At 45.0% G+C, this 17,809-nt stretch overlaps 1 protein-coding gene across 1 annotated transcript in view; it reads right to left on the bottom strand.

Moving 5' to 3' along the window:
• RNF43 (ring finger protein 43) overlaps positions 1 to 17,809 on the bottom strand; it is a 64,023-nt gene that overhangs the window by 17,380 nt on the left and 28,834 nt on the right. The gene's annotated exons all lie outside the window — the stretch shown is intronic.

The following is a 17,809-nucleotide window of genomic DNA, read 5'->3' on the forward strand; positions in this document are numbered from 1 at the left end:
GGCAAGAAAGGGGATTCTACATGAGGGAGGCATGCCTACTCCCCTGTCCGCTGCTGCTGAAGTCTAAAGGACTTCCAGAAAGAAGCACCAGAGGAACCAGACAGCATTTTGAATTTATGAGGCTGTCTCTGAAGATGACAATGCTGGTGAGGGACTTAACGGGCACAGTCACTTTCTGAGAGCACTGTCCTGCTACTTCTTCTCACTGTCACTGCAGTTACCTGAACATAGTGGGTTCTCAAACACAGACACCACCTAGCTTTGAATTCCAGTCTTGTGGATACACATCTTTGGGCAGGGGGTGTTGAGATGGGACTGCTGTTCTTGCTCCCAGAAGTTAAGGAGTACTAGTCTGGGGTGACCGAAGTTTAGTGTGCAGAAATGTTACGCACATCCCCCTACCAAACCCTGGAAAAAGGCCAGCCAGGGCCTGGGTTGTTCTCACTTCAGGCCCATTAGTCTGTCTGTCTGCCCATTTGTCCAACCAAACATCCCTTCATTTCTTCATTCTACCAACACTGAAGGCCCCCCTGGTGCCAGGCCCTGTGTGATCCGTGGGGGAGTCAACAATAAATAAGATGGGCTCTTTGCCTTAAAGAAGCTCAGAAGACAAGTTACAAATACACTGTAGGGTGATGTTATGACAGGTTCATGCAAAGGCCTACAGGACAGCGGCAGGCTTCAGGACTCCCTCGGATTCTGAGCAGGTGGTGCTCACCCGCTGGGCCCAGTGGAAGGGGGAGGATGCATTCCTGGCAGAAGAGGTACAGCCTATGCCCAGGGTGCAGACATCAGCAGGGGTCTGAGAGGGACTTGCAGCAATCAGTCTGGTGGGGAGGGACAGGCAGGAGACTAGGCTGGAAAGGTCAGCAAGCTCCAGACCCAGGAGCAGAGACTACAAGTTTGCACTGGAGAAGGTTCCTCGGTAATGACAGAAAACTGTCTGGGGTGGTCAGGAGGCAGAAGGCAGCTGTTCCAACAGAACAAAGAGGTGGGAGATCCCCCTTCAGGAGACAGATTGAAGCCGTGGGAGTCCACCTTGGCTTGCTCTCCAGCTGCGGCCCACGGTCAGCCTTCTTCAGATAACTCCAGCATGCCTCTCATGGACCAGGGGGTCAACTGAGGGGGTAGGTCACCTCAGAGAAGAGTTGTCTTTAGAGAAAGGTGTGCAAATATTTAATCACCACTCTGCCCTCAGACCTCTGCAGAGGGAACCAGCGTACACAAAGTGGTGCAGTATTGTAGGATGCCTCCAATGAGATTCAGGAGGAAAACTTAGTGTCGGAGTCACCAGACTTGTCTGGTCCTGAAAAGGTTATGGAGGAGGGGAGGGGAGGAAATTAGCTATTAGTCAATGCCTCTTGCATACCAGGCCCTCTAGATGCTATCTCACTATGAGGTAGCTGTGATCATCCCCATCTAAAGAAGAGAATGAAGCTTGAGGCACAGGGAAGTGAAGGTCACACAAGATTATCTGACTCCGGCCTCTGGAGTCATGTAACTCCAAATGAACGCAGAGTCAACCCTCCATTGTCCAGGCTAGTGATGATGATGATTGTTCTAGAAACTACTGTCTCCATCTTCATCAGATGAAGAAACTGAGGCGTTAAGTGGGTAAGTGACCCGCAAGGAAGAAGTCAAACTTTTACTGTTTGCATATAACATGATACATATAGAAAACCCAAAAGACTCAACCAAAAAATCTGCTAGAACTGATACATGAATTCAGTAAAGTCGCAGGATATAAAATCAGTGTATAGAAATCTGTTGCATTTCTATACACCAATAATGAAGCGGCAGAAAGAAATCAATCCCATCTGGGGCATCTGGGTAGCTCAGTTGGTTGGGCATCTGCCTTCGGCTCAGGTCATGATCTCGGGGTCCTGGGATTGAGCCCCATGTTGGGCTCCCTGCTCAGTGGGGAGCCTGCTTCTCCCTCTGCCCCTGCTTGTGTTCTCTCTCTCTCTCAAATAAATAAAATCTTTAAAAATAAAAAAAGAAATCAGTCCCATTTACAATTTCACCAAAAACAAAAGATACCTAGGAATAAACCTAACCAAAGATGTGAAAGACCTGTATTCTGAAAATTATAATGCTAACAAAAGAATTGAAGATGACACAAAGAAACAGAAAGACATTCGCTCATGGACTAAAAGAACAAATACTGTTAAAATGTCTGCCTAAAGCAATTTACAGATTCACTTATTCTTTTTTAAGTATTTATTTATTTATTTATTTATTTTAAATTTTATTTATTTGACAGAGAGAGAGAGAGATCACAAGTAGGCAGAGCAGCAGGCAGAGAGAGAGGGGGAAGCAGGCTCCCCGCTCAGCAGAAAGCCTGATGCAGGGCTTGATCCCACGACCCTGAGATCATGACCTGAGCCTAAGGCAGAGGCTGAGGTCATGCTGAGCCACTCAGGTGCCTCTAAAGATTTTTTTTTTAAGATTTTATTTATTTATTGAATAGAGAGAAACACACCACGAGAGGGAACACAAGCTGGGGGCGTTTGAAAGGGAGAAGCAGGCTTCCTGCTGAGCAGAGAGCCCGATGTGGGGCTCGATCCCAGGACCCTGGGATCATGATCTGAACTGAAGGCAGATGCTTAACTACTGAGTCACCCAGGAGCCCCTTTTTAAAAGATTTTATTCATTTATTTGAGACAGAGATAGAATGAGAGAGAGCACAAGCAGGGGAAGGAGCAGAGGGTGAGGGAGAAGCAGGCTCCCCACCAAGCAGGGAGCCTGATATGGGGCTGGATCCCAGGACCCTGAGATCATGACCTGAGCCAAAGGCAGACACTTCACTGGCTGAACCACTCAGATGCCCCAGCAATCTACAGATTTAACGCAATCCATATCAAAATACCACCAGCACTTTTCACAGAGCTAGAACAAACAATCCTAAAATTTGTATGGAACCACAAATATCCAAAGAAATCTTGAAAAAGAAAAACAAAGTTGGAGGTACCACAATTTTGGACTTCAAGTTATACTACAAAGTTGTAGTCATCAAAGCAGTATGGTACTGGCACAAAAATAGACACAAAGGTCCATGGATCAGAATACAAAACCCAGAAAAGAACCCGCAACTATATGGTCAGTTGATCTTTGACAAAGCAGGAAGGAATATCCAACGGGAAAAAGAATGTCAACAAATGGTGTTAGGAAAACTGAATAGCAACATGCAAAAAAATTAAACTGGACCACTTTCTTATACCATACACAAAAATAAATTCAAAATGCATTATAGACCTAATTGTGAGACTTAAAATTATAAAAATCCTAGGAAAGAGCACAGACAGTAACTTCTTTGACATCAGCCATAGCAACTTCTTTCTAGATCTGTCTCCTGAGGTAAGGGAAACAAAATAAAAAATAAACTATTGGGACTACATCAAAATAAAAATCTTCTGCATAGTGAGGGAAACAATCAACAAAACTAAAAGGCAACCTACAGAATGGGAGAAGATATTTCCAAATGACCTACTTGATAGAGGGTTGGTATCCAAAATATATAAAGAATTTACATGAGAAAGAGAGAGAGAAACAAACCATAAAAGACTCTTTTAGACAGAGAACAAACCGAGGGCTGATGGAGGGAGATGGGTGAGGGTGGGCTAAATGGGTGATGGGCATTAAGGAGGGCACTTGTTATAATGAGCACTGGGTGTTGTATGGAAGTGATGAATCACTGAATTCTACTCCTGAAACCAATATCGCACTGTGTGTTGAATAACTAGAATTTAAATAAATGTATATATTTTTAATAATAGTACCTACATTTTTTTTTTAAGATTTTATTTATTTATTTATTTGACAGAGAGATCACAAACAGGCCGAGAGGCAGGCAAAGAGAGAGGAGGAAGCAGGCTCCCTGCTGAGCAGAGAGCCCGATTCGGGGCTCGATCCCAGGACCCTGGGATCATGACCTGAGCCTGAGCTGAAGTCATCGGCTTAATCCACTGAGCCACCCAGGCGCCCCTAAATAAATATTTGAAGAAAAAAATTTATACAACTAAACACCCCCCGAAAATGAATAATCCAATTAAAAAATAGAAGACATAAACAGACATTTTTCCAAGGATATGCAGATGGGCAACAGACATATGAAAAGGTGCTCGTCATCACTCATCATTGGGGAAATGCAAATCAAAACTACAATGAGATATGTCACCTTACACCTGTGAGAATGGCTAAGATCAACAACACAAGAAATAGCAGATGTTGGCAAGGATGTGAGGAAAGGGGAACTCTCTTACACTGCTGGTGGGAATGCAAGCGGGTGCAGCCACTCTGGAAAACAGTATGGAGGTTCCTCAAAAAGTTAAAAATAGAACTACCCTACAATCAGCAATCGCACTACAAGGTATTTACCCAAAGAATACAAAAATACTAGTTCAAAGGGAAACGCTCACCCTGATGTTTACAGCAGCATGATCTACAACAGCTAAATTATAGACACAGCCCAAGTATCCACTGACTGATGAATGGATAAGAAGATGCAGTAAAGGAACACAAGGGACTATTACTCATTAAAAAAAGGATGAAATCTTGCCATTTGCAATGATGTGGATGGAGCTAGAGAGCATTATGCTAAGCAAAACAACTCAGAGAAAGACAAATACGGTATGATTTCACTCATATGTGGAATTTAAAAACAAAACAAATGAGCAAAGGGGGGAAAGAGAGAGAGAAAGACAAACCAAGGAAACAGGCTCTTAACTGTAGAGAAGTGATGGTACTGGGGGCAGGTGGGGTGGGGATGAACTGAATAGGTGATGGGGATTAAGGAGGGCACTTGTCAAGTGATGAGCACCAGGTGTTGTAAGAAGTGTTGAATCACTAAATTCTACATCTGAGATTAATATCACACTTTATGTTAACTAACCAGAATTTTTAAAAAACTAAAAAAAAAAAAAAAAAGTTAAGTAACATGTCCAGAATTACAATAGCTGAGATCAGAAGAAATGAAGAAGTAGGATATCGTTCCAATTTTAGTATATGTGCTGCCGAAGCGAGCACAAGAAGTAGGATAATGTAAAAAATAATCATAACAAATTAAGAATAATTTCCATTTTACTTTGAAAACATGATGCCTCCCCCCAACTCATGGCCATCCTAATTCTACATCCCTTAACAAGTCCCTGAAACATTGGTGGTGACTTCCAGGATTCTATCCTCCACCTTCCTTTCTTTTCACTCTCCAAGCACCCCCTGGGTGAGTCCAGCCAGTGCATGGCTTTCAGAGATCATTGATTACATACATATGTGCCCCCAGACCTCTCTTGACTTCCAGACCAAATGTCTGACATTTGGGGCCTGGATGTTTCTGCCTGAAGAAGCTTAAGTGAGACATCTCAATCTCAGCATGTTCAAAATTGAACTAATCATTTTATCCCTCAAAACTGCTCCTCCTGTGTTCTTTATTTTAGGGACTGAAATCCCCATCCACCTCCTACCCAAGCCAGATGTTGTCCTCCTAGCTTCCTAGGAGGTCATCTCACTGGGGTCATCTCACTCCCCCCAACCCCAGTTCTCTATACACTAAAGCCAGAGTGGTCTAAAATGCTAACCTGTGTCATTCTTCCACTTTAAGCTCTTAAAAGGCTTCTCATAGCTCTTGGAATAAAGTCTGTGTCTATAAACACAGCTTAAAGGTTCTGCCTGCTCTGGGCTTACCATTCCCTGCCCATACTTGGTCCCCCCTTGCAAGCCACGGCGCCCCTTTGGTGCCTGCCACACAGCAGGTACTCGACCGGTATTTTTTCTATTAAATATTAAAGGTCGACACCCAGATAGCTGACAGTTAACTTTAATAAAGGCAACACAGTGCACACCAAAATTCTGGGAATGCTGGCTTTGGGAGAGGATTTAGAGAGCAGACGGTGAAGATGGAGTTTGGTGCTTTTGCTTTGAACATTTCAGTCATAGGATGATATACCAAGATACTAATTTGAGTTTCGTTATTTTGCTGTTGGGGAAGAACAGAAAAGAATGAAAGCTATTTATGTTTTGTTCTCTGTCTTTTCTTTCCTGCCATTCCAAGAAAAGAGGCCCCACCCCCCTCTATTTCCCTGCCTCAGGGGCACTTGCCCAAAGCAAGTGTTGCTAAAGACCTATCTTCCTGCCTTTTGTGAAGGACTGAACTCCTTGAGGAAAATATTGAGTGTCCTGGAGGCAGAAAGGAGTGGGTAGGGTAGGGGGGCAGTGGGGGCCATTAGAGTCCCAGGAATCCTAGAGAATTGGGGGCAGAGTCTGGGGATATGCCAAGTTGTAGGAGTCTGCAGGCTGGGCCACAGGAGCAGTAGGGTAGTTTCCAGAAGCCTGGGCCTGGGCAAAGATGACGCACCTCTGCAGATTTCATGCGAACACTTGTACCTGAACAATGGGCACATTTGTGGTGACCAGCGCAGACAAGCTTCAGAGGGGTCTCCCAGATATTTGTTTCAGCTGCTCTGTGAGGAGAAGCTCTCAAGAAAACAGATTTCTTGACAGTTATATTTGTGGCATGAAAACCATACTCATTACACTTTTGTATGGTTTGACTCTTTTACAGTAAGATTTTTCAAGTATTCTCAGATTAAAAACCAAACCAAAAAAAAAAAAAAGAAAAGAAAAGTCATTCAACTAGGACACCATTCATTACCTAGCAAAGCAGTTTTAGTCTTCCTTGGGTGTAACCCAGGCTGTCTTTGCTCCCTCCTCCAGGGGATTTTCAGCTAGGAAGAAGGCCCCTGAGAGGAAAATAGATCCAAATGCACCTGCCTCCTTAGGATGGAAGGGTCTTCTAATAAGGTGTCACCTGTCCTCTCAGTGACACCCAGAGAGAGCCAAGAGAAAGAGGTTTGTAGCATTCAGAGAGGGTGTGGCTGGGGAGGGCCCCCCAAAACCTGACAGGCTTAAGGATTGGTTATCTGTGTGTTTCTGAAAGGTCAGACGTTGGGACACCCTATCCCATATGTTGCCATGAGGGGCAAATGAAGAGGAGCCTGAACTTTCTCTCAGGGTCCAGGCCACTCTGGCTGAGAACTCAGCTTTGCACACGTATTTTATGCAACTATAAAAAGCCATGAATACTGTCCTTTAGTGGTATGTGTTGTACTCCTATTCTTGGATCTGTTCTCTATGTCTCTGTCTTCCTCCTTTAACTTATTTGTTCTAATTTTACCCCTCCCTTCCAAAACAGACCTAAGGCTCCAATTCTGACTCCATCATTTGCCTGTATGATCTAGGGCAGGTTACTTTGCCTTTCTGAGCCACACATTCTTCACCTACAGAATGGGATGATTATCATGAAGAACGGAGATAATGAATATATGCCTAGCACTGAACCCAACACTCAGTCAACGCTCATTAAATGGTAGTTGTTTTATTATTGCATTTGCAACAGTAAAATCCCTCCTCATTGTGGAAGGGACAAAGACCTTTCTGAGTGCTACTCCCTTGGTGATTGTCAACAGTGCCTCTGAATGCCAGTGTTCTACAAGGCACAGTCTGGGACAGCTCATTACCCACGGTCACTTCCCTCCTGTGTTCAGCCCCCCAAACCCCACTGAACAAGCTCTTCCAGTTCTCAGTCTGCCTCCTTCCCGTGAAGCGGCCACGTGATCTCATTACCTCCTCACAAAGGGCATTCCAGGGCTCAACCGAGCCCCAAACTTAATGCCGGTCTTTCTTTATCCGCGGCATCTCCTCATCTTAGGGTGTGTGCTTTTGCAAGCAATTCTTTACAGTCTCTTGTTTCCAGCCACCCTCCTCCCCCCACCTCTGCTGCAATAATCTCTTAGTTCTCTGATTCCACATACGGACCTTCACCCAGGCCTTGGACAGGAACTTTACTGCCTGCTACAATTTTGCCTTTGTAATCAGGAACATTGGCCAGGCATCAAAGGCACCTTTCTCCCCATTTCCTCTTTTCAGATTTTATAATCAATCTCTCCTGTGCAACCTCCATTACCTGCACTTAGTACTACCTGACTCTTATCTCCAGCAGTAGGACACACCAGTATCATAAAGTCAAGCTCTGTAGCTCGGGCGTTGGGAAACACAGTTGGGCCTGAAGTGGCTGCTTCCTGCCTGCAGCACCAGAACAGCCTCGGAGGCCTAGTTTGGCTACCTTGTCCTTTATTAAAGAGGTCAATGTTCACAACCACAGGTTAGATCCTAGTGGTGACTGATTAGGCTTGGATTTGGAAATCTCTAGACCTCATTCTCTTCCTTACCTTAGCTTGTCACTACAATCTTTGGGATGGCTGAGTTTCCTACTGAATTAAGCTGGGAGGCTGGGAAATTGTCAAAAGGGGGTTCCTTTTATTCTGTTAATATTTTTTTAAACAAGGAAAATGTATTCCTTCTTAATTGTGTGATTTTTTTAAGGTGCAAAAGAAAATAACATTGGTGGGGCTAGCCAAGCACAGCCCTGGGCTCCCTGATGAGAGTGGACTGGCAGAGAGAGGATGGGTGACAGAGGCCTCCTGTGTTTCTCACTTGATCCAGAGAACCTCCTGGCAGACAAGTGTGCCAGTGAGCAACTGGGCTGACACGAGAACGGAAATGATGTGCCAGCTTCCAACAGGAAGCAAGGGGACAAAGTCTGAGACAGAACATGAGCTCATCAGAAGTCTAGTGGGGGGCGGGGGGTGTCTGGGTGGTTCAGTCAGTTAGGCGTCTGCCTTGGGCTCAGTCATGATCCTAACATTGGGCTCCCACTCAGCGGTTCTGCTTCTCCCTCTCCCTCTGTGATCATGATCACTTTTGCTCTCTTTCAAATAAATAAATAAAATCTTAAAAAAAAAAAAAAAAAAGTCCAGCCTGGGGCTTGCATTTTGGAGGTCCTTTGTATTTGCTGAAAGAATTAATAAAATTTAATTTGAATCCAGTTGCCATATAGTTTATTATAAAGAGTTGTGAATTACTAATAGCCGGGCCTGGTTCATGCCTCTAAGGCCCTTCAAAACTTACTTTTGACAGATGAGGAATGGGAGACTCAAGTCACAGACTGCCCATGGCCACACAGCTAGTTAAAGGAGATGGAGGGCTCCAGAATTCAATGCCAGTATCCTCTCTATCCAGCCATGCCACCTCCAGGGGTGTGCACTGGGAGGGATTCTGCACAGTACAGCAAGCATTAGGTGCATACCGCAATGCATGGGTGGAAGGCTTCAGGACCTCCATTTGTAGAATGTTCCAACTTGAATCATTCTCAGCAACAACACAGTAGAAAGGTCTGTTTGCTCCTCTTCCTTCCGGGCCTAGGCTCCTTCCAGCAGCCCTGTTTCCCTTCTGTTCCCTAGGGCTTATCTCATCTCTTCTCCTAGCCACAACAAAGGTAGCCAGACCCAGACACCGCTCAGAGATGCTTTCCCAGTGAACAGTCCATGTTTGTTTAGGATGAGAAAGGTGTGTCCTGAAATTAGAGGTCACAGAAGCTCAGACCCCAATAATGGTCTTTCAACCAGACTACAATTTCCCCCTTCTGTCTAGCTCCACATTACAGGTTTCATTCTTCAGTTTTAAAATTCACCTATCCTTCTCTCGGATCCTGGACAAACTCCATGATGTAAGTGGACCACATGACCCTAAAATGGCTTCCACGGTGGGGTTTTCCTGACCCCACACTTTGCCTGGCCTCTATGGATGGGTAGTTCACAGAGTCAGAAGCAGAGTCATAAGCAGGAAGAAGGGAGGGGAAAGAAGAAAGAGCTAACTAAGTTGCTTTTGAAATAAATTGATATCAGAGAAGAAGCTTACTCGGCAATCATCAGAGGGAAAGAGGAAAATCTCCGCCACCCAAGAGGTATAGCTTCTGTCCATTCTATTCCCACCCAGAAACACGGCTTGTCCTGACTCAGCCCAGAATGACCTCTGGAAGCTACTCAGGAAATTAGGAGCAAAGAAGAGGGAGCTCACCAAATGTTTTAATTGTATCAATGCTCTTTAGAAGGAAAGCTATGAAACAGGATGCCAAAGTCCTGAGGCCCACGAAGGTCAAGACCTCGGAAGACACGCCAGTCACGCAGTTTGAACTCCTCTCCTCCACCAGGTGAGGCTCTCAGGGATCAAACCTCTAAGCATCCCACACTAGGAGGTCCTGAGGTGTCAGCTGAGTTCTGCCCCTCAGTCAGTGACCACTGTCGCAGGGAGACCCCACCGCCTTCACTGTCTTCTATCCTTCGGGAAGCACTGCTCGAGGCCCCTCATTTACCCAAGTCTTGTTAAAAGAGGTCATCCAAGCAAGAGCTGAGGTCTTGGCCTGGGTGGCAGTATCGCTAGGGCAGCACTTGCCCTCCCATTTCCAGGATAAGGGTCTAAGGAGGCTTGGGCCAGGGTCCCTCCTATGGGCGGCCTTCGCTCTTACCACACGACACTAGTTCACCGCCCCCCACAGGGCTCCAGCCCAGCCCAGGATGCTGCCTGAGGACAGTCTTAAGACCGTCTGCTTTCCGATTTTGCTGCTGTTACAGCTAAACTCGTGCCAGGGATGGCAGAAATTTAGAGACCTGCTGGAACCAGGCAGTGCTGCTGCTGCTGTTTAAATAATTACTTCTGTCGAGATTTTAACACCGAAAAGGCCACCGACTAAAACCAGACAGCCTCTGTGAAAGAAGACCGCAGAAATGAGACTTGAGGACATCAGATTATTCACGTCAATATGCCACAGGCCTGTCTGGACTCCCAGCAGGGCTACTCAAGCATTGCTGAGGTTGGTGAGTTTACAGCCACGTTAATCTGGTTATTTCACACATGCCATGTCTTTCAGGCCTAGTCTCCTGCTCAGAGGTTTCGGGGATTCCAAGCCGCCCCCCAAACTCGGTGCCAGCTATTCACGACCTGCTCGCTGCGGTGCTCATACATCCTTTGAGGGACGGATCCTGTATCCAGATGGACCAGCACAACTAAATCTGTGGTCAGCTTTGAACTTCACGTTGTGAGTGGGGATGGGAAGTTATGGCGTTTGCTTGGCTGGTCCCCGTCCCCAGATCCGGGGCTGTAAACACAAGACTGCATGTACACTGGAAAGTGAGTGGGGAGAAAATGGAGCACGGGCCTGCACTTTGGTCAAGAAACAATAGAGGGGCTCTAAGGTAGTTGCGCTAAGAAATGACATTAGGAGGAGAAGGACAAAATTATTCACGACACCAGCCAACTCAGATGCCCAGAGTCTCTCCTCAGAAGCCACTGGGGGTTGAGATCTGGCCAAGGAGGCTTCTGTTCCGAAGAGGCAACAGTCCGAAGAGGCTTGTGTTGGATTCGACCCAAAGGCTCCAGCCCTAGTACTGACAGCCCTTTGACCACAGCTCTGAATCCCTGTCCATGGGGTGGCCCTGGGGAAGAGGCCTGCTTTGGGGGGACTGTTTAATGATTTGCCAGTAAAGAACAAGGCAAACACACTGCTGGCAGCCGCCTGGAGGCAACAGGAGAATAGATTTTTATTCCCACCCACAGTGGAGCCTTCCAGGCAGGAGATAAAAGAAAAAGTGAAAGACGGTGTTGCGAGAGCCTGGAAGGGATGGTGTTTGGGGATCAGCACTATGCTGGGTCTCCATGAATAGCGCCTGGATATCTTGGCATTGCTGCCCATTGGTATTTCCATCCTCTGAATATTTGAGTAATTGCTCATAGCAGCATTTCTTGGGCTCCTAAGCACTAAAGAGTAAGATCTATAAGTGGCCCCTTCTGGCAGGGTTCTAGCGTTAAAGAGGATGAAACCAGAAAAACACTGTCTTGGCTCTTAAGTAGCCTTTTACAGAAAAGATGTATGAGCTGGGAAAGTAGTTTGGTTCTCTGCTAAATTCCTTTTACTTTCTTCTCATGGGCCTTTACCAATCTCCTCAGCTCTACAGGGAAAAAGGGGGCCCCTCCCCTTCCCCTGTGAGCCAGACTCCCAAGGTCTAAGTCCTGCAGCTTTCCACTTCTTTCCACCCTCAAACCTCTCAGCCCAGTCCTGTAATCTAAGCAGCCTTCAGTCCTCAGAATCAAACACCTTCCCCCATCGGTCCCCTAAAATGATAGATTCAAAATTCTTAAATGACACTTACCTCTTACAGTTGTATCAATACAGTGCCTAGGTCTTAGATTTCAATAAATTACTAGTCCTTTCCCTCTCCCCCTAAAGTCGATCCAGAGCTACTTCGGGTCAGAAACTAGGCCTTATTCATCACTGAGCAGAATGCCAGGCACACAGAGATGTGAAGAAAAAAATGCCTGCATGTAGAATTACCTGTTTTAATAAATGGATGTGAAATCAAATAAATTTGGGGTTTTTTTTGTCATTTGATCAGGATATGCTTGCTTTCAGATTTCTGCTTTCTCTTCGAAAACCCTCCGTATACTCCCTGTAAGTTTAGGTTTTAAAGCCAGCTTACAGTATTTTGACCTCTTAGTGAGGGAGAATTTGCTTCCTTTTTATATCACACCTAAACCTCCTCCGTCACCCTGAACAAAACTCACTTCTTTCAGGAAAATCTTCCCGCTTAACAGCCCATCCCCAATTACTCTCTTACTGTCTTCCTTCAGTATCAGTGTGCTAAGTTGAACATAACCCCTAATGGGAAAGAAAGCGTCCCCCTGCAAAAAAGGGAGTGGGTTCCTGCTCTCAAGAGACTAGAGCCCAACCGGAAAGCTATGGCCACGCGCTCACACACACACAAGGCACTCAAGGCCATTGTCCAACAACACACAGGGAACGCAAACCACAGGTCACAGCACATCCGCACTGAGACAACACAGAATGAACAGGCAGACTAACTTATTCTTGTGATATTATTTTGGAAGCGCTCGCTTGTCCTCTTGGGACATCTTGTCTAATCTCCCAGATATGATGGGAAGCTCCTTCAGGGCAGGAACCAATTAGAGTCTGTTCAAAACAATTTTATTTATCTTTTTTATCCCTACAGCATGGCCTCAAAAAAACTCTTGCTCCCACTGGCCGCAGGCTTATAGGGTTGCCTACCAAGATTTTATGAGGACTCAGGCCAGTGACCTGCATGGAAAAGTTCTGGAAAAACTCAAGAGTTGATGTACTCCCAATACTACTCCATATTTTTTCCGAGTGGGTCAGGTTAGTATTAAATGAAATAATGGCTTTAAATAACATTTTTCTTACCTTCAGTGGGATGAGAGATGAATTATATTTCTTTTCTCCATCCTTGTGCTCTGAAAAGCTGATGTGTCTGAAGCCCAGCTCTTAAGGGCTTTAGCTGAGGAGCCACTCAGTACCATCGCCTTTCCTGTTTCAGATTCCCCGCAGCCTGCTCAGCCCTTCAGCCCACTCTGGTCCTGAGGATGTATGTTCGAACATTCCAAGCATCCTTTAACTCACTCTTTGTGAACCATGAGTTCTTTGTCACTTCCTAATTGCTCAGACCCCTTTATTTTTCTTGCTAAACGCAGATGGTAAAAGATATGAGGAGACCATCAAAGTGCTGAGAAATGGAAGAGGAGTCTTCTCAGTTGTCAAGCAGGCTCTGCGGGACAGAAGTTCCTGCTTGCGTCTGTCAGGACATTCGGAGAGGGGCCATCGCCAGACTTAGTGGGTAAGGGAAGTCCTGGGAGAGTTAGGAAGGAGCAGAGCCAAATTTCTGGGTTGAGAGTTCACAGGGCAGTGAGGATCAACAGCCGCACTTCGGAGATCTACACTGTTATCAAGGTACAAAGCAACACTACCCTTTGTCCTTTTTATTTTTACCCTGCTAATGGAACCCTTCGCCCTGAATTAAGACGATTATTCGGCTTTGATGTTGCATTTTATATTGGTAAAGTACTTTATAATCCCTCATTAGCTATTTTATTCTCCCTTTATTAGTACCACCCATTTTACAAATGAGGGCCAAGAGACAACACAATGCATGTTGGGCTTGCAACCAGGAATCCCGAATTCTGGGCATGGACTGCATGTATTAAATATAATGAAAGGCGATGTGGCAGACCATCGGAAGAGCCACAGAGGAAAGGAATAAAAGTGCCAAAATTCTGAGCGCCTTCTTGGGAACTAAACCTCCAATGATTTAGAGCAAGACCTGAAATGTCCAGTTTATTTTGGCAGCAGCAAAACTGAGAGCTCTCACTAGCTTAAATTTAAAATGTGATCACCAAACATGTCTTTAATAAGAAAACGGTTCTCCTGGTTCACTAAGTTCCTCCAGAACAGACTTGAAAGCACAAGGAACAAAGGATGTATGGGGCCAGTTGTTTTCTAAGAATGTGGATTGAAGCTAAAGCAAGGCCATATGCCTAACTTACTTCTGACGCGTCGAACATCCCTTCTTGACACTCTCCCTACTTGCTGTTCTTGATGTAATGCTGTTCTATTCTTCCACTTGTCTGTGCCTCATCTGATGCCTCTGCCTTCCTCTTCTTTTCTTCTTCCTTTCATTTAAATATAAGGAGGTGCAGGGACACCTGGGTGGCTCAGTTAGTTAAGGGGCTGCCTTCAGCTCAGGTCATGTTCTCAGGGTCCTGGGATCGAGTCCCACATCAGACTCCCTGCTCAGCTGGGAGGCTGCTTCTCCCTCTTCCTCTGCTGTTCCCCCTGCTCTTGCTCTCTCTCTCCTAAATAAATAAATAAAATCTTAAAAGTAAATAAATAAATAAAAGGAGATGTTCTCTGATTTTATTACCTTTCTTCTGGGGTTCTTGTTCACTCTAGTATCTTGGCAAATTCCAAAAATTTCTCCTAAGTCAAATTATCCTGCACTATAAAATGTCTGATATACATTGTTTCTTTGAGGTCTTTCTGGTCCCTCAAACTCAAAAATACCAAACATACGTACATCATCGTCTGCCTGCACTCCACCCTAAGCCAATAACTTCTCTTAATTTGTCTGTTTTTGTTAAGGGCACTGTCATTAGAGACCCAGGCTGAGCACCTCAGAGCCATTAGGATCCCCCCTTCCTGTATCCCATCACTCAAACTCCTCTTTGGAAACCTACTTCCTCTATCTCCCTGGAGCCTGAAGCACTACAATAGGCTTTTAACTAGTCTCCAGTCTCACCATTCCAGAGTGCTCCGTATTTCTCTGCAAGAGCACTCTTCTTAAATATAACACCAGTCATGTCATTGTCCTGCACAAATACCATCAACAACTCTCCACTGCCTCCTGAATTAATTTCAAACTCCTTGTCCTATCAGATCAAGGCTGCGGCTCTCTGGGCTGGCTTTGGAATCAGACAACCTGGTTTCACATTTCACAGCTCTGTCACTTGAAAGATGTGTGCAACTCAGAGTGGGTACCCTAACCTCTTGAGTCTTGGTGTCTTTCTGGGTGAAAAAAAAATGCAGATACCACTATCCATGCAAGAATATCACTGTAGAGATTAAATAACATATTTAAAGTACTACCATTTCCTGTACATAGTAGTAGGCATTCAGAAAGTATTAATTCCTTCCTCTTTCCCTCTGCTTTTTCAGCTTTATTCCCACTTTTCTAAATGTACTATACTGCTTGTCCAAACCAAACTGTCTTACTCTTCTCTCGCGTCCTCTTTATATCTTTATTCCTGCCCTGTCACTTTTTAAAAAATGCTACTTATCACTCAAAGGCACATTTTTATGCTACCTCTTTCATGAAAAACCTCTTCTTCTTCTGAAATGTCCCAATCAAGTTGCTTGTATTTATGGTGTGATACTTTTCACCCTCTGCTTTATATTCTTATCTACTAAATTGAGGGCAAGGTTTTCTTTGTATTCCGCAGAGCACAATGCCTTAATATAACAGGCAGCCAATAAATGAATGCTGCATTAATATTGAAAGCTTGTGCTTTTGGTCTCCCGAGAGTCTATTTGTTTGTGATTCATTCTTCATGCTGAGAACTCCTTAGAAACAGTCTCTGGCGGGATATCAGAATTTCAAACAACTTTAACAGAGAAGCTGAGTCAATCTAGAATTAAATTCAGTCCTAGTTCAGCCAATAGGAATTGTCTGGCCCCTGCTCCTGGTTGAGATATCATAATATGGCAATGTGTGAGCCATGGCGCACATCTGAATAAATTCAGATAAGAATGTATCTGTTTTAGGAGTAGGCAAGCAAAAACGCATGATACCTATAAAACAATCAACCACTTCGCAACTGACAACGACAATGGCTTCACTGGTATAGAAAGAAGTCCCCCAAAGCCATCTGATTGCATAGGTTCTAACTGTGGCTCAGCTACAAGGTAACTATACCTTACTCTGGCTTTCATCCAATCAATTTCCTCTTGGCCCAGTTAGCAAATGGGTAATTATATGACATCAGCCACCATGGGGTGGCCGGGCCATAAGGTGGCTTCATGGTGCCCTATAATGTGGCACCAAGTTTCTGAATCACTGACCACAGATGCGTCGACTCTTCCCCCACCACACCGCCCCCTCCCACTCCATAAAATTCACCTTATCTGATACTGCTGTTGACACAATGACTACATTTAGGTTCTGAGCACTTTCCTTTGCTTCTTCAAAGTGTTTGTTCGGGTGGGTACCTCGTGGAGCGTATAAAAGAGAACTCACAGTGTGGGAGTGATCACCCAGTCATCGGGCCATGCTTTCGCCTTTAGGTAGACTCACTTCAGAAAGTAGCAATACATCTAACTGCTCAGTTCATGCCTACCTGAAATACTTCAGAGGCTGAACTCCCTTCTGAGACAAATACCTAACTAGCAGAATTGCTCTCTGTCACTAAGCTTGATTCTTAGCCTGGACACTATCAGGCTGATTTCTAGAACCATCTTTCTCCCTAAAATAGCAGCTGCTACAATTTCTTCCCAAACCCTTTGTTACAGGAAAGATCAATAGCTCCCAAATGCTCCTTGTCAAGATACAGTCACATGAGTAGGGCACGGGATGGGTACACATGGAGATTTGCCCCATGAGCGCATCAGAATGGGCCTGAAATGTGGCCTCTTTGTTGACAAGTGTTTGATGAACATCTATTTTCTTTCCAAAATTATGTTAAATCCACCCCAGGAGTTATAGTCTTATTAGGGAAGTAACCTATGAACACAACTCAAGGATGGCATAAAATGGTACAATATCAAGTGTTATATTGTGTGGCACAGCCAACAGGTCCTGTGGGCTTAGTGGAGGTGATGAATCTTAAGCCAGTCCCTAAGGCTGAACTGAATAAGATTTGGATAAGAGAAGAATGGCCACATATGTAAAATAAGGGCATACTGATTGGCAGGCTCTGTGAAATGGGTCTGGGGAACTTCCATGGAACCAAGTCATAGGAAAAGTGGGCTTCTTGATTGGTTTCTCTCAAGGCTTCAAAGTACAAGAAGACTTCTGTGACTGAAAAATAGAGTGGCCAAGATAGCTTAGATAGCTGAGTTATGGTCAAAGTGTGAAAGCGCTGAATGCCAAGATAAGAGCTGAACCTTGCTGGCATATGAGAAAAAGGAATCACTCTAAATTCTGAAGCAATGGGATCTCATGATCAAAGCAGTATTTTAAACACAACTGAGCATCAGAGTAAAAACTATAGTAGAATGAAAAGAGACTGGGGGGTAGGAAAGCCAGTTAGAGAGCTGTTCCAGAATCCAGCATGGCACAACGAGAGCTTGAACTCTGGTGGTAACAGTTAAAAGGTGAAAGGATGAATCACAGAAATTATGCAGGAAGTGTTGAAAGTACTTGCTGACAGACTGAAGTATAAGAATAAAGGAGCTAGGGGCACCTGGGGGGCTCAGTGGGCTGAGTCTCTGCCTTTGGCTCAGGTCATGATCTCAGGGTCCTGGGATTGAGGCCCACATTAGACTCTCTGCTCAGCAGGGAGCCTGGTTCCCCCTCTCTCTCTGCCTGCCTCTCTGCCTACTTGTGATCTCTCTCTC

This window comes from Mustela nigripes, chromosome 16, assembly GCF_022355385.1.
Source record: "Mustela nigripes isolate SB6536 chromosome 16, MUSNIG.SB6536, whole genome shotgun sequence".
In the NCBI taxonomy this organism is placed as follows: domain Eukaryota; kingdom Metazoa; phylum Chordata; class Mammalia; order Carnivora; family Mustelidae; genus Mustela; species Mustela nigripes.